This window comes from Triticum urartu, chromosome 2A (genome assembly GCF_056163025.1).
Source record: "Triticum urartu cultivar PI428250 chromosome 2A, HENAU_Tu73, whole genome shotgun sequence".
Classification (NCBI taxonomy): domain Eukaryota; kingdom Viridiplantae; phylum Streptophyta; class Magnoliopsida; order Poales; family Poaceae; genus Triticum; species Triticum urartu.
Genome location: NC_141874.1, coordinates 668504188 through 668525840, shown reverse-complemented (window position 1 = coordinate 668525840; position 21653 = coordinate 668504188).

Sequence of the window (21653 nt, the reverse complement as noted above, 5' to 3'; positions counted from 1 at the left end):
GAAGGACTCATGAACATATAGGGCTAGTTGAAATCAACCAAAGCACCCATTTAGATGTTCCTAATGTCTATATTACGGCTCAACAGGCGACCCAAGTATTCTATCTACCGTGGGCCTGCCAAACTAATCCAAATCTGAAAGGTTGGGATGTCGTTTATGAAGTGCCGCCACGTGCTAGACTTTCTCCCCCAAAGGAAGAGGATTATGAACCTCACATTAACCCAGACACATATGAAGGAGAATTCTTCCAAGAGACACGTCTTTCCAAAAAGCGTTTCAAGAACCGATATACTTCACCCCAAAGCATTGAAGTAGACAGCGACAATGAATCCGACATCACCCCAGAGGAGGAACAAGAAGAGCCGGAACAAGAAGAGGTTACTGCTGCGGATGACCTGTCAATGCTTGACTGATTACATCAAGGTGGCCTTGCACATGTTGATGCCAATGAACCCTATGAGCCCATCATTGATTATAGTGATGATGATGATTATGCATTTATTGATGATACTAATCGAGATTATTAGTAGTGTCAGGTATTCAATTTTTTTATGTTGTACTTGATGATGATACACTTAAGTGATATACATATTATTATTCATGTCGGTACTTTTTTTTATGTTGTACTAATTTCGTTTATTCTTTGTCATGGCAGGTGTTGAAAGATGGTGGACGCTGGTCGGGAGCGCGCCGAGGCCCCTTCTTCGTCAGCGCGTGGTGCGAGGTCTTCCATTCCACACGCACCTCTCCGCCGAGCGTTGTTGGACAGTATGGCGACACCGCCGGGCCCTTCTTTGTCGGCCGCGGTGCCCAGCAGGGGACGAGGTAAGAAGAAGAGAGGAGGTGGAGCACGTGGTCGCGGGAGAGGAGGTAGGGTGACTCTTACGGCGCCTTCCTCGCCGCCGCCCCTAGCTGTTTCACCCGAGCACGTGACTGCTAGGGTGGACTCGTCTGAGGAGGAGGCTGCACGAACTCCGGTCCACGGGTCTTCGTCCCACGAGCCTCGGGTCGACGGGCCTTCGGCCCACGAGACCCCGGAGGAGCACACGTCTGGATGGGGTAACTGGTTGGGTCAGCCTGAGGAGCCGAGTGGCCATGCTGATGATGGTGGGGAGCCGAGTGGCCATGCTGACGATGGCGGGGAGCCGACTAATTTTGAGGAGGAGGGGGGCAACGTCTACCAGCGTGGTGGTACACGGCTCCCGTCTGTGCCGGCAACCCACGAGCAGAGGTGGTTGATTTTCCCTGATGGGGAGAGGTAAGTGCATTTAATCTTTTTGTACCTTCTGCATTCACGTTTCTTCAAATAACTGATGTGTTGGCCTTGTCATGCTGCAGGGGTTGGGACCACCATGAAAGTGTCCGCCGGCCTAACTCCGTCCTTGGAGTTCTGATTCGACAAAACTTCCCGGGGTTTGTCACGTTGCCTGGTGAGGGTCGGCTTCCAGAGGTTGGATTGACTTGGGAGCACTACTTGGCTGCCCCGGCCCCGCCGGGTGAGATTATCGACGGTGTCTTGTGCGAGACGAGGGCAGACGTGGTAATCAGAAAGTTCTGGGCAATTGCTCCTTTACACAATTAAAAATCTTCAACTAGCTAGTTATTAATTGTACTAATCAATATTGTCTCATTTGATTGCAGACATTCTACAGGTGTGAGGAGGGATACGAGGAGGAGGCGGCAGATGTTATCCACAAGGAGTGCAAGCACCTACTTCAGAACTTACGGTATGAGGTTCGGGTGCAGGCTGTTCGAGACTACTACGCCGGGCGTGGTATCAAGAAGCCCAAGCAGGAGTGCCGCGATAAGTTCTTGAGTAAGGAGCAGTACATGAAGGTAATTCTTAAGGCCTTGTACTTACTTCCTTCATTTAGTAATTCATAGCCGTAGCGCTCAAGTGTCTATTTGCTAACTTAGGCCCCTCCGAGATGGTGTGCGGATCGGATGGATTGTTGGGAGGTGTTGGTCAATGCATGGTGCTCAAAAGAATGGCTGGCCACCCACAAAGAGGCCAAGGACAAACGTGCCCAAATGGAAGGTGTGCCACACCACCAAGGCAGCTCCAACTTATTTCAGTACGGGCGGAACGGGGTATGTGGTTTGCTTCATGATTCATGCAATTCATTCATCATGCTAGCTTTAGCCCTTTAATTACTAATTTACTTTGTTTCTCTCTTTCAGGCATGCTACAATAAGGCGGATAAGGTGCTAGAGGTGTACGACTTGTATGACATGGCCCACACTGGCCCTTACAAGAAAGTCAAGGCATTCTCTACGTCTGACCTCGATGATCCAAAGAACTTCACCAACATCTCCGCCCACGACAAGCTCGTGCAATATAGAGATCAGGGGAAGGCGAGGAAAGGGGAGGACTTTAACCCGAGCCAGGGTCCCATTGATACAGAGCTGCTGATGATATCTGGTGGCAGGAGGTCCCATGGCTCCATAGCCATGGGAGATGGACTTATCCGTTGTCCTAGCACTCTCCTAAAGATCAAGGCGCGCCAGTCGAGCTCCGCTCCTGAGATAAGGCCTCATGAACGGCCAGTCCAACTTGCCTTCAAGGTTAGTTATACGTACTCTGCTATCTTTCTCCATTACATTGTGTGTGCTTCCATCAATGATTACAAATGGTCATGTGAGTGGTGTTGTAGGTTGCTATACAGAGTGAGAGAGATAGAACGGAGAAACTTCTGGCGGAGGCGACGGAGAGGCAGCGGAAATTGGAGGAGAGGACGACAAAGATGTTGGAGGAGGAGAGGGCACGGAATGACATGCAGGCAAGGGCCATGTACGAGCTCCTTGTGGTAAGTTTCTTCTGCAGATTACTTGCTAGTCTTAACATTTGAGTCTCATTACTAACTAGAAGTCCGGTCAGACCGCTCCGCCGATGCCAGTGATTTCTCCTGGGAGCACGGTGAGTTTAATTTGAATGGACATTACTTGCTAGTCTTAACATTTGAGTGTCATAATGCTAACGAGACATTGGAAATGATCTTTGGTGCAGCTTAACTCCAGAAACGCATCGCACGATCCTTCTCCAGCTACCGGCGCGAGCCAGCCCGCTCCTACACCTTCGTGATCACGGTAAGTTTCTCTAGTGTTTTTCTTAACAAATGCATAAAGACCTAGACTTAGCTTTATTTCCTCCAATATGCTTACCATAATGACCTAGAGTTAGCTTCTTTTCCTCCAAAATGACTTAATAAGCTTACTGACCTCATAAACCATCCATTTTACCTAAGTTAGCTCTAAAACGATATGTACTTAGCTTACTTATGTCAAAATTGCATAATTAGCTTAGTTAGCTCATAAACGATCCATTTTACCTAAGTTAGCTCTAAAATGACTCATTTTACCTTAGTTAGCTTACAAGTGATCCAATTTATCCAAGTTAGCTCTAAAATGACCCATTTTACGTAGATTAGCTCCTAAATGATCCATTTTACCTACGTTAGCTTTAAAATGACCCATTTCACCTACGTTAGCTCAATAACGATCCATTTTACCTTAGTTAGCTCAAAAACGTGGCATTTCACCTTAGTTAGCTCATAAACGACCCATTTCAACTAAGTTAGCTCCAAAATGATCAATTTCACCCAGGTTAGCTCCAAAATGATCAATTTCACCTAGGTTAGCTCATAAACGACCCATTTCACCTAACTTAGCTCCAAAATGATCCATTTCACCTAGGATAGCTCATAAACTACCCATTTCACCTAGGTTAGCTCATAAATGATACATTTCACCCAAGTTAGCTAATAAATGGCATATACTTCTTCTTCTAGTCTTCTTCTTCTTCTATTCTTCTTCTTCTATTCTTTTTCTTCTAGTCTTCTTTTTCTAACTTTCTTATTTGTCATTTGCAGGTTTCATTCACTTCACGGAAGCCAGCTTCCTATGATGGATTGCTTGTTTTTTCCTTTGATGCACTTCTTGTATTCTGCTCGCTTGCTATGATGAAACTAGATTGCTATGATGAAACTTTGCATATTGTAATATGTATGGATCGATGGAACTATGTGCAACCTACTATGTATGTATGGATGGATATTTATTATGTTGGATATATATGTGCTGGATATTTGTGTGATGGATATATATGTGCTGTGATATATTTGCTGTGATAATTGTTGGATATAAGAAAAACAGAATAAAAAAGAGGTAGTGCAGATGGCAAAGACCCCTTTGCCGTCCGCGGCAGACGGCAAAGACCCCTTTGCCGTCGGTGGCAGACGGCAAAGGGGGCACGTGGCGCCCACCTGTGCTTCCTGAGGGATGGGCCATTTGGCAAATTTGCCTACCATGGCGGACGGCAAAGCTAAGCTGATTGGCAAAGGGATCTTTGCCGTCCACCATAAGAAGCAGACGGCAAAGGACTAACGTGCCTAACGGACTAACGTGCAGTATTTTGCCGTCCCTCCTCTTTGCCGTCCGCCGCTGTAGGCAAAGGGCTCTTTGTCGTCCGCCATAAGAAGCAGACGGCAAAGGACCTGTTTGCCGACCCTGTCTTTGCCGTCGCTGTTTGTCGTCAGCCGTCCATGCCTTTGCCGTCCGCCGTGGCAGACGGCAAAGTACTGGATTCCTGTAGTGGAACAATCAAAAACTATAGATACGTTGGAGACGTATCACCAAGGTACTAGTAGGAGGGGTCTCCTCTTCAGGAACTACTCTCGTGGTGGCAAGCATACGTCTACAGGCATCGTCGACAACAACATCGCCAAACCCGCCGACGTCGTCAAGGTGGCCACTGCCGTGGGTGGTCTCACGGTCTCCGATAAGGAGGTCGGCTCTTCCGTCAAGATGACCACCGGCCAGGAGGGCCGAGCTTGGGGGGTCTTACCGCCCGCATTGGAAGGCGCGTCACTTGGTTAGGAGGACCAGGAGGGCGCAATGGCTGCTCTTGCCGGGCGGGACCATGAGGTCCAGGGCCAAGTAGCCCCGGAGGACTTGCGCCAGGAGGGGATGCAAGACCAGTAGCTGCAGGCTACTGTCGACTCGGTCCAAGCCCTCCTGGCGGGTCAGACGGTCACTTGCACTCAATCACAGGGGACGCCCAGCCAGGTCCCAGCGCCTGGGGGTGATAATGGCAGCCTCCTCTTCCGGCCGGGGGTGCTTGATACGTCCATTTTGCATCATGCTTTTATATTGATATTTATTGCATTATGGGCTGTTACTACATATTATGTCCCAATACTTATGCCTATTCTCTCTTATTTTACAAGGTTTACATGAAGAGGGAGAATGCCGGCAGCTGGAATTCTGGGCTAGAAAAAGAGCAAATATTAGAGACCTGTTCTGCACAACTCCAAAAGTCTTGAAACTTCACGGGAGCATGTTTTGGAATTAAAAAAATATTGGTGAAAGAATTGACCAGAGGGGGCCCACACCCTGGCCACGAGGGTGGGGGCGCGCCCTACTGATAACCCACAAGTATAGGGGATCACAACAGTTTTCGAGGGTAGAGTATTCAACCCAAATTTATTGATTCGACACAAGGGGGGCCAAAGAATATTCTCAAGTATTAGCAGTTGAGTTGTCAATTCAACCACACCTGGAGACTTAATATCTGCAGCAAAGTGTTTAGTATCAAGGTAATATGATAGTAGTGGTAACGATAGCAAAAGGTAACAGTAGTAAAAGTAGTGTTTTTGGTATTTTGTAGTGATGATAGTAATAGCAACGGAAAATTAAATAAGCGAAGAACAATATATGGAAAGCTCGTAGGCAATGGATCAGTAATGGAGAATTATGCCGGATGCGGTTCATCATGTAACAGTCATAACCTAGGGTGACACAGAACTAGCTCCAATTCATCAATGTAATGTAGGCATGTATTTCGAATATAGTCATACGTGCTTATGGAAAAGAACTTGCATGACATATTTTGTCCTACCCTCCCGTGGCAGCGGGGTCCTAATGGAAACTAAGGGATATTAAGGCCTCCTTTTAATAGAGTACTGGAACAAAGCATTAGCACATAGTGAATACATGAAGTCCTCAAACTATGGTCATCACCGGTAAGTATCCCGATTATTGTCACTTCGGGGTTAACGGATCATAACACATAATAGGTGACTATAGACTTGCAAGATAGGATCAAGAACTCTCATATATTGATGAAAACATAATAGGTTCAGATCTGAAATCATGGCACTCGGGCCCTAGTGACAAGCATTAAGCATAACAAAGTCATAGCAACATCAATCTCAGAACATAGTGGATACTAGGGATCAAACCCTAACAAAACTAACTCGATTACATGATAAATCGCATCCAACCCATCACCGTCCAGCAAGCCTACGATGGAATTACTCATGCACGGCGGTGAGCATCATGAAATTGGTGATGGAGGATGGTTGATGATGATGATGGCGACAGATTCCCCGCTTCGAAGCCCCGAATGGACTCTAGATCAGCCCTCCCGAGAGGTTTTAGGGCTTGGCGGCGGCTCCGTATCATAAAACGCGATGAATCCTTCTATCTGATTTTTTTCTTCCCGAAACCAAATATATAGAGTTGGAGTTGAGGCCAGAGGAGCTCCAGGGGGGCCCACGAGGTAGGGGGGCGCGCCCCACCCTCGTGGACAGGTGGTGGGCCCCCTGGCCTTCATCTTTTGCGAGGATTTTTTATTATTTCTGAAAAGTTGTTCCGTGAAGTTTCAGGTCATTCCAAGAACGTTTTTTTCTGCACATAAATAACACCATAGCAATTCTCCTGAAAACAGCTTCAGTCCGGGTTAGTTCCATTCAAATCATGCAAGTTAGAGTCCAAAACAAGGGCAAAAGTGTTTGAAAAAGTAGATACGACGGAGACGTATCACCTACCCCCTGGGCGCGCCCCCCTGTCTCGTGGGCCCCCTGACAGGCCTCCGGTGCCCATCTTTGGCTATATGAAGTCTTTCGTCCGAGAAAAAAAATCATAAGCAAGCTTTCGGGACGAAACTCCGCCACCACGAGGCGGAACCAATCTAGGGCTCCGGCGGAGCTTTTCTGCCGGGGAAACATCCCTCCGTGAGGGGGAAATCATCACCATCATCATCACCATCGATCCTCTCAGCGGGAGGGGGTCAATCTCCATCAACATCTTCACCAGCACCATCTCATCTCAAACCCTAGTTCATCTCTTGTATCCAATCTTTGTCCCAAAACCTCAGATTGGTACCTGTGGGTTGCTAGTAGTATTGATTACTCCTTGTAGTTGATGCTAGTTGGTTTACTTGGTGGAAGATCATATGTTCAGATCCTTTATGCATATTAATACCCCTCTGATTATGAACATGAATATGATTTGTGAGTAGTTACGTTTGTTCCTGATGACATGAGAGAAGTCTTGCTATAAGTAGTCATGTGAATTTTGTATTCGTTCGATATTTTGATGAGATGTATGTTGTCTTTCCTCTAGTGGTGTCATGTGAACGTAGAGTACATGACACTTCACCATTGTTTGGACCTAGAGGAAGGCATTGGGAAGAATAAGTAGATGATGGGTTGCTAGAGTGACAGAAGCTTAAACCCTAGTTTATGTGTTGCTTCGTAAGGGGCTGATTTGGATCCATATGTTTCATGCTATTGTTAGGTTTACCTTAATACTTCTTTTGTAGTTGCGGATGCTTGCAAGAGGGGTTAATCATAAGTGGTATGCTTGTCCAAGGAAGGGCAGTACCTAAGCACCGGTCCACCCACATATCAAATTATCAAAGTAGCGAACGCGAATCATATGAGTGTGATGAAAACTAGCTTGACGATAATTCCCATGTGTTCTGGGGAGCATTTTCCTTTATATAAGAGTTTGTCCAGGCTTGTCCTTTGCTACAAAAAGGATTGGGCCATCTTGCTGCACCTTATTTACTTTTCTTACTTGTTACCCGTCACAAATTACCTTATCACAAAACTATATGTTCCCGATAATTTCAGTGCTTGCAGAGAATACCTTACTGAAAACTGCTTATCATTTCCTTCTGCTCCTCGTTGGGTTCGACACTCTTACTTATTGAAAGGACTATGATAGATCCCCTATACTTGTGGGTCATCAGTGCTAGAGGCGCTGTCCAACGCGGTGGCCGCAAGGATTGATACGACAGGTGGTGGTACGAAAAATAATGTCGTACGCTTTACATTCAGTGCAACTAAGAACTCTATGCAGGGCAACTCAAAAAAGAAAGACAAAAAAGGGGGGCAAAGAGAGCTGAGGATGCCCACAAGCAAGCACTAGGGGAAAAAAGGGGGGCATTCTTTTGGGATTCAGCCGACAGGTAGTGACTTAGAGTTTTCCTTTGAAAAGGAGATGGATAGCTATGAGCGCATGTTATCTGGTGATGTAACCGTCTCATCCAAACGGGTGTGTACGGGTAGAGTTGTAGCTGTCCAGGACGAGGAGGGCGGGGTTACACACGTCGCAAAGGAGACCGACGAGAAGGAAGAAGAGTACGTTCTACAGGGAGTGGAATCGGTTGGCGAAGAGAAAGACAAGATTGGCACGTTGGCGGCCTCTGAGGAGGAGGATCGCTAGGACAAATGAAAATCCTAGGATGGAACTTCCATGGTATGCTCTCCAACACGGTAGTTCGTGAGCTTCTGGACCTACAGGAGCGTACAAGGGCATATTTAATTTTCCTTTCTGAATCCCATTTGAATAATTGTAAAGCCGATGAGCTTCGTCGTAATTTAGGTTTTGATTCTATGTTTGTAGTGGAAAGCGATGGTAAGACTGGTGGCCTAGTTTTGTTTTACCATAAGTCGGATAAAATCGAGTTGAACTATGTCTTGCCCCACTTTATTGATATTGTTTTTATGAATGAGGAAGTGGTTCACTGGCGGTTCATGGGTTTCTATGGTCGTCCGAAATGGAATGAGCGCCATCTTTCTTAGGACGATATTCGAAATCTATATAGTAAGGGCAATCACCCCTGGGTTGTTTCGGGGGACTTTAATGAAATTTTATACCCGTTAGAAAAAGAGGGTGGTATGGCTAGACCACTTGGTATGATGAGAGAATTTCGTGAATGCCTAATGGATTGCGGGCTGGATGACCTTGGCTATACGGGTGACCTGTTCACTTGGAGAGGCGAAATACGTGAACGTCTTGATCGGAGGGTCTGTAATATAGCATGGGCAAACAAATTTCCACGAGCAGTAGTAATCAACGAAGAACATGTTCATTCTGACCACCGCCCAATCGTACTGGATACAGATTACTTGGATGGAGAAAAAACTTTAAACAACCAGAGGGGCGGGTTAAACAGTTTGAGGCGAGGTGGTTGAAGGAAGAGACGGTCACTGAAATTGTTAAGGCATCTTGGGAGAAAGCAAGACTTGCTGGTATTGGACCATCACTTGTTGATCGTACGAGAGCAATACATGTCGATCTACATACCTGGGACCGGGAAACTCTAAAGGGACCAAAGGTGAGAATTAGGAAATTTAAAAAAAGAATTGGAGAGACTAAGGCAGGGCCCATTAAATACGGAGTCTCAAGGTCATCGGAAGGAAATTATTGTGCTAATTGAAAATATCATGGATCAAGAGGAAATTTTCTGATTACAAAGAGGACGAGCGAACTGGTTGATGCACAGGGATCGTAATACGCCTTTTTTCCATAATGCTATCATGGCTAGGAAAAAAGATATAATATGAAGAAACTATTAGATGAGTCTAGAAAATGGTTAACAAAAAAGGATTTGATGAATCACATCACTAAATATTTCACAAAGTTGTTCACATCGGAAGTTCAGCATCCGAATCAAGAAGTTTTATCACTTGTGTGTAAGAGAGTGTCAAACGAAATAAATAATGCTCTACTTGCTCCTTATACCGCGAAAGATGTTCGCAAGGCTTTATTTGATATTGGAGACTTGAAAGCTCCAGGACCAGATGGACTCCACGTTATCTTCTATAAAAGGTTCTGGCCGATGCTAGGGGAAGACCTAATTGAGGAGGTGCTGAAAGCAATCAACACATGTACTATCCCAAATGGTTGGAATGATATTGCAATCGTGATGATTCCTAAGATTAACACACCAGAAAAGGTATCCCAATTTAGGCCAATTAGCTTATGTAATGTGGTATACAAAATAATTGCAAAAATGGTGGCCTCTCGATTGAAGAACCTTCTACCAGAAATTATTAGTCCAACACAAAATGCTTTTGTACCAAGTAGATTGATAACGGATAATATTTTAGTTGCCTACGAATGTTTTCACACAATCAAGAATAAAAGAGAGGGTAGAGAGGGCTTGTGTGCTATAAAACTTGACATGCACAAAGCTTACGATAGAGTCGAGTGGGCTTTTCAAAAGGAGATTATGCTGAAAATGGGTTTCCTTCAAGAGTGGGTTAATTTGATTATGCAATGTGTCACAATAGTAGAATACAAAGTATGGATAAATGCAGAGGAAAGTGAGAGTTTTAAGCCTACTAGAGAGTTGAGACAGGGGGACCCGCTATCACCATACCTATTCCTGTTGTGCACGAAAGGGTTGAATGCCTTGCTCTCGCATCCTGAGGAGAACGGGAACATATCAGGAGTTAAAGTCTGTAGAGATGCCCCACGAGTAACTAATCTCCTCTTTGTGGATGACTCGTTGATCTTGATGAAAGCCAACCAACATAATGCGGCGGCCCTAAAATCAGCACTAGATTTATATTGTGCGGCGTCGGGACAACTGGTAAGCGTGGAAAAGTATGGTATTTTCTTTAGCCCCAATACAAAGGTAGAGGTCAGATAACACTTGTGTACAACGCTCAATATAATGATGGAGGCCCTGAATGACAAATACTTGGGCTTGCCAGCAAATGTGGGTGTTGATAAAATAGACTACTTTAAATTTCTAATTGAACATATTGTTAAGAAAATTATGTTGGGGAACGTAGTAATTTCAAAAAATTTCCTACGCACATGCAAGATCATGGTGATGCATAGCAACGAGAGGGGAGAGTGTGATCTACGTACCCTTGTAGATCGACAACGGAAGCGTTAGGTTGATGTAGTCGTACGTCTTCACGGCCCGACCGATCAAGCACCGAAACTACGGCACCTCCGAGTTCTAGCACACGTTCAGCTCGATGACGATCCCCGGACTCCGATCCAGTAAAGTGTCGGGGAAGAGTTCCGTCAGCACGACGGCGTGGTGACGATCTTGATGTACTAATGTCGCAGGGCTTCACCTAAGCACTACTACAATATTATCGAGGACTATGGTGGAAGGGGGCACCGCACACGGCTAAGAATATGATCACGTGGATCAACTTGTGTCTCTAGGGGATGCCCTTGCCTCCGTATATAAAGGCTCAAAGGGGGGGTGCGGCCGGCCAGGAGAGGCGCGCCAGGAGGAGTCCTACTCCCAGAGGGAGTAGGACTCCCCCTTTCCTAGTTGGAATAGGATTCACGGAGGGGGGAAAAGAGGAGAGAGAGGAGGAAGGGGGGCCGGCCCCCTCTCCTTGTCCTATTCGGACCAAGGGGGGAGGGGCGCGCGGCCCACTTCTGGCTACCTCTCCTCTCTTCCACTAAGGCCCACTAAGGCCCATATACCTCCCGGGGGGTTCCGGTAACCTCCCGGTACTCCGGTAAAATCCCGATTTCACCCGAAACACTTCCGATATCCAAACATAGGCTTCCAATGTATCAATCTTTATGTCTCGACCATTTCGAGACTCCTCGTCATGTCCGTGATCACATCCGGGACTCCGAACAACCTTTGGTACATCAAAACGCATAAACTCATAATATAACTGTCATCGAAACCTTAAGCGTGCGAACCCTACGGGTTCGAGAACAATGTAGACATGACCGAGACATGTCTCCGGTCAATAACCAATAGCGGGACCTGGATGCCCATATTGGTTCCTACATATTCTACGAAGATCTTTTATCGGTCAGACCGCATAACAACATACGTTGTTCCCTTTGTCATCGGTATGTTACTTGCCCGAGATTCGATCGTCGGTATCCAATACCTAGTTCAATCTCGTTACCGGCAAGTCTCTTTACTCGTTCCGTAATACATCATCCCACAACTAACTCATTAGTTGCAATGCTTGCAAGGCTTAAGTGATGTGCATTACCGAGAGGGCCCAGAGATACCTCTCCGACGATCGGAGTGACAAATCCCAATCTCGAAATACGCCAACCCAACATGTACCTTTGGAGACACCTGTAGAGCACCTTTATAATCACCCAGTTACGTTGTGACATTTGGTAGCACACAAAGTGTTCCTCCGGCACACGGGAGTTGCATAATCTCATAGTCATAGGAACATGTATAAGTCATGAAGAAAGCAATAGCAACATACTAAACGATCGGGTGCTAAGCTAATGGAATGGGTCATGTCAATCAGATCATTCAACTAATGATGTGATCCCGTTAATCAAATAACAACTCTTTGTCCATGGTTAGGAAACATAACCATCTTTGATGAACGAGCTAGTCAAGTAGAGGCATACTAGTGACACTCTGTTTGTCTATGTATTCACACATGTATTATGTTTCCGGTTAATACAATTCTAGCATGAATAATAAACTTTTATCATGATATAAGGAAATAAATAATAACTTTATTATTGCCTCTAGGGCATATTTCCTTCAGTCTCCCACTTGCACTAGAGTCAATAATCTAGATTACACAGCAATGATCCTAACACCCATGGAGCCTTGGTGCTGGTCATGTTTTGCTCGTGGAAGAGGCTTAGTCAACGGGTCTGCTACATTCAGATCTGTATGTATCTTGCAAATCTCTATGTCTCCCACCTGGACTAGATCCCGGATGGAATTGAAGCGTCTCTTGATGTGCTTGGTTCTCTTGTGAAATCTGGATTCCTTCGCCAAGGCAATTGCACCAGTATTGTCACAAAAGATTTTCATTGGACCCGATGCATTAGGTATGACACCTAAATCGGATATGAACTCCTTCATCCAGACTCCTTCGTTTGCTGCTTCCGAAGCAGCTATGTATTCCGCTTCACATGTAGATCCCGCCATGACGCTTTGTTTAGAACTGCACCAATTGACAGCTCCATCGTTTAATGTAAACACGTATCCGGTTTGCAATTTAGAATCGTCCGGATCAGTGTCAAAGCTTGCATCAACATAACCGTTTACGATGAGCTCTTTGTCACCTCCATATACGAGAAACATATCCTTAGTCCTTTTCAGGTATTTCAGGATGTTCTTGACCGTTGTCCAGTGATCCACTCCTGGATTACTTTGGTACCTTCCTGCTAGACTTATAGCAAGGCACACATCAGGTCTGGTACACAGCATTGGATACATGATAGAGCCTATGGCTGAAGCATAGGGAACATCTTTCATTTTCTCTCTATCTTCTGCAGTGGTCGGGCATTGAGTCTGACTCAATTTCACACCTTGTAACACAGGCAAGAACCCTTTCTTTGCTTGATCCATTTTGAACTTCTTCAAAATCTTGTCAAGGTATGTGCTTTGTGAAAGTCCAATTAAGCGTCTTGATCTATCTCTATAGATCTTAATGCCTAATATGTAAGCAGCTTCACCGAGGTCTTTCATTGAAAAACTCTTATTCAGGTATCCCTTTATGCTATCCAGAAATTCTATATCATTTCCAATCAGTAATATGTCATCCACATATAATATCAGAAATGCTACAGAGCTCCCACTCACTTTCTTGTAAATACAGGCTTCTCCGAAAGTCTGTACAAAACCAAATGCTTTGATCACACTATCAAAGCGTTTATTCCAACTCCGAGAGGCTTGCACCAGTCCATAGATGGATCGCTGGAGCTTGCACACTTTGTTAGCTCCCTTTGGATCGACAAAACCTTCTGGTTGCATCATATACAACTCTTCTTCCAGAAACCCATTCAGGAATGCAGTTTTGACATCCATCTGCCAAATTTCATAATCATAAAATGCGGCAATTGCTAACATGATTCGGACAGACTTAAGCATCGCTACGGGTGAGAAGGTCTCATCGTAGTCAATCCCTTGAACTTGCCGAAACCCTTTTGCGACAAGTCGAGCTTTGTAGACAGTAATATTACCGTCAGCGTCAGTCTTCTTCTTGAAGATCCATTTATTCTCAATCGCTTGCCGATCATCGGGCAAGTCAACCAAAGTCCACACTTTGTTCTCATACATGATCCCATCTCAGATTTCATGGCTTCAAGCCATTTTGCGGAATCTGGGCTCACCATCGCTTCTTCATAGTTCGTAGGTTCATCATGATCTAGTAGCATGACTTCCAGAACAGGATTACCATACCACACTGGTGCGGATCTCACTCTGGTTGATCTACGAGGTTCAGTAGTATCTTGTTCTGAAGTTCCATGACCATTATCATTAGCTTCCTCACTTATTGGTGTAGGTGTCACAGAAACAGGTTTCTGTGATGCATTACTCTCCAACAAGGGAGCAGGTACAGTTACCTCGTCAAGTTCTACTTTCCTCCCACTCACTTCTTTCGAGAGAAACTCCTTCTCCAGAAAGTTTCCGAACTTAGCAAAAAAAGTCTTGCCTTCGGATTTGTGATAGAAGGTGTATCCAATAGTCTCCTTTGGATATCCTATGAAGGCACATTTCTCCGATTTGGGTTCGATCTTATCAGGTTGAAGCTTTTTCACATAAGCATCGCAGCCCCAAACTTTCAGAAACGACAATTTTGGTTTCTTGCCAAACCATAGTTCATAAGGCGTCGTCTCAACGGATTTTGATGGTGCCCTATTTAACGTGAATGCAGCCGTCTCTAAAGCATAACCCCAAAACGATAGCGGTAAATTAGTAAGAGACATCATAGATTGCACCATATCTAGTAAAGTACGATTACGATGTTCGGACACACCATTACGCTGTGGTGTTCCGGGTGGCGTGAGTTGCGAAACTATTCCGCATTGTTTTAAATGTACACCAAACTCATAACTCAAATATTCTCCTCCACGATCAGATCGTAGAAACTTTATTTTCTTGTTATGATGATTTTCAACTTCACTCTGAAATTCTTTGAACTTTTCAAACGTTTCAGACTTGTGTTTCATTAAGTAGATATACCCATATCTGCTTAAGTCATCTGTGAAGGTGAGAAAATAACGATATCCGCCACGAGCCTCAATATTCATCGGACCACATACATCTATATGTATGATTTCCAACAAATCTGTTGCTCTCTCCATAGTTCCGGAGAACGGCGTTTTAGTCATTTGCCCATGAGGCACGGTTCGCAAGTACCAAGTGATTCATAATCAAGTGGTTCCAAAAGTCCATCAGCATGGAGTTTCTTCATGCGCTTTATACCGATATGACCTAAACGACAGTGCCACAAATAAGTTGCACCATCATTATCAACTCTGCATCTTTTGGCTTCAACATTATGAATATGTGTGTCACTACTATCGAGATTCAATAAGAATAGACCATTCTTCAAGGGTGCATGACCATAAAAGATATTACTCATATAAATAGAACAACCATTATTCTCTGATTTAAATGAATAACCATCTCGCATCAAACAAGATCTAGATATAATGTTCATGCTTAACGCTGGCACCAAATAACATTTATTTAGGTCTAATATTAATCCCGAAGGTAGATGTAGAGGTAGCGTGCCGACCACGATCACATCGACTTTGGAACTGTTTCCCATGCGCATCGTCACCTCGTCCTTAGCTAATCTTCGCTTAATCCGTAGTCCCCGTTTCGAGTTGCAAATATTAGCAACAGAACCAGTATCAAATACCCAGGTGCTACTGCGAGCATTAGTAAGGTACACATCAATAACATGTATATCACATATACCTTTGTTCACCTTGCCATCCTTCTTATCCGCCAAATACTTGGGGCAGTTCCGCTTCCAGTGACCAGTCTGCTTGAAGTAGAAGCACTCAGTTTCAGGCTTAGGTCCAGACTTGGGTTTCTTCTCTTGAGCAGCAACTTGCTTGCTGTTCTTCTTGAAGTTCCCCTTCTTCTTTCCTTTGCCCTTTTTCTTGAAACTAGTGGTCTTGCTGACCATCAACACTTGATGCTCCTTCTTGATTTCTACCTCCGCAGCTTTCAGCATTGCGAAGAGCTCGGGAATAGTCTTATTCATCCCTTGCATATTATAGTTCATCACGAAGCTCTTGTAGCTTGGTGGCAGTGATTGGAGAATTCTGTCAATGACGCAATCATCTGGAAGATTAACTCCCATTTGAATCAAGTGATTATTATACCCAGACATTTTGAGTATATGCTCACTGACAGAACTGTTCTCTTCCATCTTGCAGCTATAGAACTTATTGGAGACTTCATATCTCTCAATCCGGGCATTTGCTTGAAATATTAACTTCAACTCCTGGAACATCTCATATGCTCCATGACGTTCAAAACGTCGTTGAAGTCCCGGTTCTAAGCCGTAAAGCATGGCACACTGAACTATCAAGTAGTCATCAGCTTTGCTCTGCCAGACGTTCATAACATCTGGTGTTGCTCCAGCAGCAGGCCTGGCACCCAGCGGTGCTTCCAGGACGTAATTCTTCTGTGCAGCAATGAGGATAATCCTCAAGTTACGGACCCAGTCCGTGTAATTGCTACCATCATCTTTCAACTTTGCTTTCTCAAGGAACGCATTAAAATTCAACGGAACAATAGCACGGGCCATCTATCTACAATCAAACATACACAAGCAAGATACTATCAGGTACTAAGTTCATGATAATTTTTAGGTTCAATTAATCATATTACTTAAAGAACTCCCACTTAGATAGACATCCCTCTAATCCTCTAAGTGATTACGTGATCCAAATCAACTAAACCATGTCCGATCATCACGTGAGATGGAGTAGTTTCATTGGTGAACATCACTATGTTGATCATATCTACTATATGATTCACGCTCGACCTTTCGGTCTCCGTGTTCTGAGGCCATATCTGTATATGCTTGGCTCGTCAAGTATAACCTGAGTATTCCGCTTGTGCAACTGTTTTGCACCCGTTGTATTTGAACGTAGAGCCTATCACACCCGATCATCACGTGGTGTCTCAGCACGAAGAACTTTCGCAACGGTGCATACTCAGGGAGAACACTTCTTGATAATTTTAGTGAGAGATCATCTTATAATGCTACCGTCAATCAAAGCAAGATAAGATGCATAAAAGATAAACATCACATGCAATCAATATAAGTGATATGATATGGCCATCATCATCTTGTGCTTGTGATCTCCATCTCCGAAGCACCGTCGTGATCACCATCGTCACCGGCGCGACACCTTGATCTCCATCATAGCATCGTTGTCGTCTCGCCAATCTTATGCTTCCACGACTATCGCTACCGCTTAGTGATAAAGTAAAGCATTACAGCGCGATTGCATTGCATACAATAAAGCGACAACCATATGGCTCCTGCCAGTTGCCGATAAATCGGTTACAAAAACATGATCATCTCATACAATAAAATTTAGCATCATGTCTTGACCATATCACATCACAACATGCCCTGCAAAAACAAGTTAGACGTCCTCTACTTTGTTGTTGCAATTTTTACGTGGCTGCTACGGGCTTAAGCAAGAACCAATCTTACCTACGCATCAAAACCACAACGATAGTTTGTCAAGTTGGTGCTTTTTTAACCTTCGCAAGGACCGGGCGTAGCCACACTCAGTTCAACTAAAGTTGGAGAAACTGTCACCCGCAAGCCACCTATGTGCAAAGCACGTCGGGAGAACCGGTCTCGCGTAAGCGTACGCGTAATGTCGGTCCGGGCCGCTTCATCCAACAATACCGCCGAACCAAAGTATGACATGCTGGTAAGCAGTATGACTTATATCGCCCACAACTCACTTGTGTTCTACTCGTGCATATAACATCAACACATAAAACCTAGGCTCGGATGCCACTGTTGGGGAACGTAGTAATTTCAAAAAAATTCCTACGCACATGCAAGATCATGGTGATGCATAGTAACGAGAGGGGAGAGTGTGATCTACGTACCCTTGTAGATCGACAACGGAAGCGTTAGGTTGATGTAGTCGTACGTCTTCACGGCCCGACCGATCAAGCACCGAAACTACGGCACCTCCGAGTTCTAGCACACGTTCAGCTCGATGACGATCCCCGGACTCCGATCCAGCAAAGTGTCGGGGAAGAGTTCCGTCAGCACGACGGCGTGGTGACGATCTTGATGTACTAATGTCTCAGGGTTCGCCTAAGCACTACTACAATATTATCGAGGACTATGGTGGAAGGGGGCACCGCACACGGCTAAGAATATGATCACGTGGATCAACTTGTGTCTCTAGGGGGTGCCCCTGCCTCCGTATATAAAGGCTCAAAGGGAGGGGGTGCGGCTGGCCAGGAGAGGCGCGCCAGGAGGAGTCCTACTCCCTCTGGGAGTAGGACTCCCCCCTTTCCTAGTTGGAATAGGATTCGCGAAGGGGGGAAAAGAGGAGAGAGAGGAGGAAGGGGGGCCGGCCCCCTCTCCTTGTCCTATTCGGACCAAGGGGGGAGGGGCGCGCGGCCCACTTCTGGCTACCTCTCCTCTCTTCCACTAAGGCCCACTAAGGCCCATATACCTCCCGGGGGGTTCCGGTAACCTCCCGGTACTTCGGTAAAATCCCGATTTCACCCGAAACACTTCCGATATCCAAACATAGGCTTCCAATATATCAATCTTTATGTCTCGACCATTTCGAGACTCCTCGTCATGTCCGTGATCACATCCGGGACTCCGAACAACCTTCGGTACATCAAAACGCATAAACTCATAATATAACTGTCATCGAAACCTTAAGCGTGCGAACCCTACGGGTTCGAGAACAATGTAGACATGACCGAGACACGTCTCCGGTCAATAAACAATAGCGGGACCTGGATGCCCATATTGGTTCCTACATATTCTACGAAGATCTTTTATCGGTCAGACCGCATAACAACATACGTTGTTCCCTTTGTCATCGGTATGTTACTTGCCCGAGATTCGATCGTCGGTATCCAATACCTAGTTCAATCTCGTTACCGGCAAGTCTCTTTACTCGTTCCGTAATACATCATCCGACAACTAACTCATTAGTTGCAATGCTTGCAAGGCTTAAGTGATGTGCATTACCGAGAGGGCCCAGAGATACCTCTCCGACGATCGGAGTGACAAATCCCAATCTCGAAATACGCCAACCCAACATGTACCTTTGGAGACACCTGTAGAGCACCTTTATAATCACCCAATTACGTTGTGACATTTGGTAGAACACAAAGTGTTCCTCCGGCACACGGGAGTTGCATAATCTCATAGTCATAGGAACATGTATAAGTCATGAAGAAAGCAATAGCAACATACTAAACGATCGGGTGCTAAGCTAATGGAATGGGTCATGTCAATCAGATCATTCAACTAATGATGTGATCCCGTTAATCAAATAACAACTCTTTGTCCATGGTCAGGAAACATAACCATCTTTGATTAACGAGCTAGTCAAGTAGAGGCATACTAGTGACACTCTGTTTGTCTATGTATTCACACATGTATTATGTTTCCGGTTAATACAATTCTAGCATGAATAATAAACTTTTATCATGATATAAGGAAATAAATAATAACTTTATTATTGCCTCTAGGGCATATTTCCTTCAAATTAGTGGTTGGAAGAAAAAACTACTATCTGCCGGGGGGAAGGAGATCCTGCTCAAGGCTGTGATCCAAGCCATACCTACCTATGCAATGTCGGTCTTTAAAATTCCTAAAAAAACATTGTAAAGGAATCATTGACGCAATAACACATTTCTGGTGGGGAGACGAGGAGAACCAGAGGACGATGCACTAGATGGCCTAGTGGAAAATGTGTGTACTAAAAACCCAAGGAGGAATGGGATTCCGTGATATCCACTGTTTCAACCTGGCTCTGCTGGCCAAACAGGCATGGCGTCTCCTTGATAATCCTGATTCCTTGTGTGCTACTATTCTAAGGGCCAAGTACTACCATGATGGCGATTTGCTGAATTCCAAGCCAAAGCATGGTGCTTCCTTCACCTGGCAAAGCATTATGGCAGGCGTTACTACTCTGAAATGTGGCTATATTTGGCGAGTGGGAAATGGACATAACATCAATGAGAGGTGATTTCCTATGCATGGTGATACCTATGCACGCATGGATGGCAACTACAGACCCTTTAGCATAAGTGCCTTTTTTATATATGAGGTGTCAGGTTTCTTATGGCATTGGCACAAGTGCATTTTTATTGTATAGAAATGACTTTTTCTCACTTCTCTTTGTCTTTTTGTTACCTTTTTGATAGTGCCTTATCAATGTGTAGAAAGGGTCTTTTCTCACTTTTCTCAGTCTTTTTGCTTGTCTTTTTGGCATAATTTCCTGTTTGTTTGCCTGGCTGGTCCAAAGTCACGATATTTTTGTTATAGAGTTAATTTTCATAGTCCAAAATAACTAGAGATAAAAATTGGGGTTGTGCGTAGCTACCACCATGGGTAGCAAATTATTTCCGTAACATCAATATTTGAGAAGATACATGGATCCCAAATTGTGCCACTAGGAAGATTGTGACTCCTAGGAGGGACAATTGTTATCAGGAGTGGTTGATCTGATTGACCCTGTTTCCAATAATTGGGATGAGGACCTGATTAGACAAACTATGTGGCCCATTGACGTTGAACGGGTTCTTTCAATCCCACTTTCGCAACATAACATGTCAGATTTCATTGCTTGGAGTTATACAAAAATGGTATGGTCTCGGTACGGTCTGCTTATTCTGTGGAGTGGAATGATCAGTATGGGAGTAAACTATAATGCTCCAACGGGACGGGGTGAACCACACCTAACCCTATTTGGTGCCAGATATGGAAGTTATCCTGTCCGACAAAAGTCAAAAAAATTATATGGCGTACGTTACATGGCACTCTCCCATACCGGGCAACACTTGCTAATAGACACATGAAGGTCTCGCCCTTTTTTCCTACTCCCTCTGTTCCAAAATAGATGACCCAACTTTGTACTAACTTTGTACTAAAATTAGTACAAAGTTGAGTCATCTATTTTGGAATGGAGGGAGTACTTGCTATCAGGGTGTAGAAGACACGAAGCACATGTTTTTCCTATGTACTAAAGCAAAGGAGGTTTGGAAGAGGCTAGGGATAGATGAGATTATTGATAGAGCTTGTGAGGTTGATCGTGCTGGATAGGCCATACTGGAATACCTTTTAGTTCTCCCAAATCAAGATTTGCGTATTATGGGGTACCAAAATGTACGAGAAATTATAGCTATTTCAGCTTGGTATCTATGGTGGGAGAGACGAAAATTAGTGCACAAGGAAACAATTGAGAATGCAACTCAGATATGAATGGGGATCATAGCCCTCACATACAATTTTGTAAATGCATCGTCTTCAAAGGCGTCCATGAAAAAGGAGGGTTGGCATTGTCCCTCTAGGGGTTTCGTGAAACTCAATGTTGACACCTCTTTTGATCAGGACATGCTGAAGGGTACGATGGGGGCGGTTTTGCGAGACGACAAAGGTAGGTTTATTGCAGGAGGAAATGAAAAGATTGACCATTGCGCGGATGTTCCGATGGCAGAAGCTTTAGCCCTCAAATTTGGGCTAACACTAGTGCAAAGGGCGGGGTGCAATCGCCTAATCTTCAACTTAGATAATCTAGAGGTGATTGAGACCATGCAGGAAGGAGGACAGTCAACGGGTGCGGCGGCG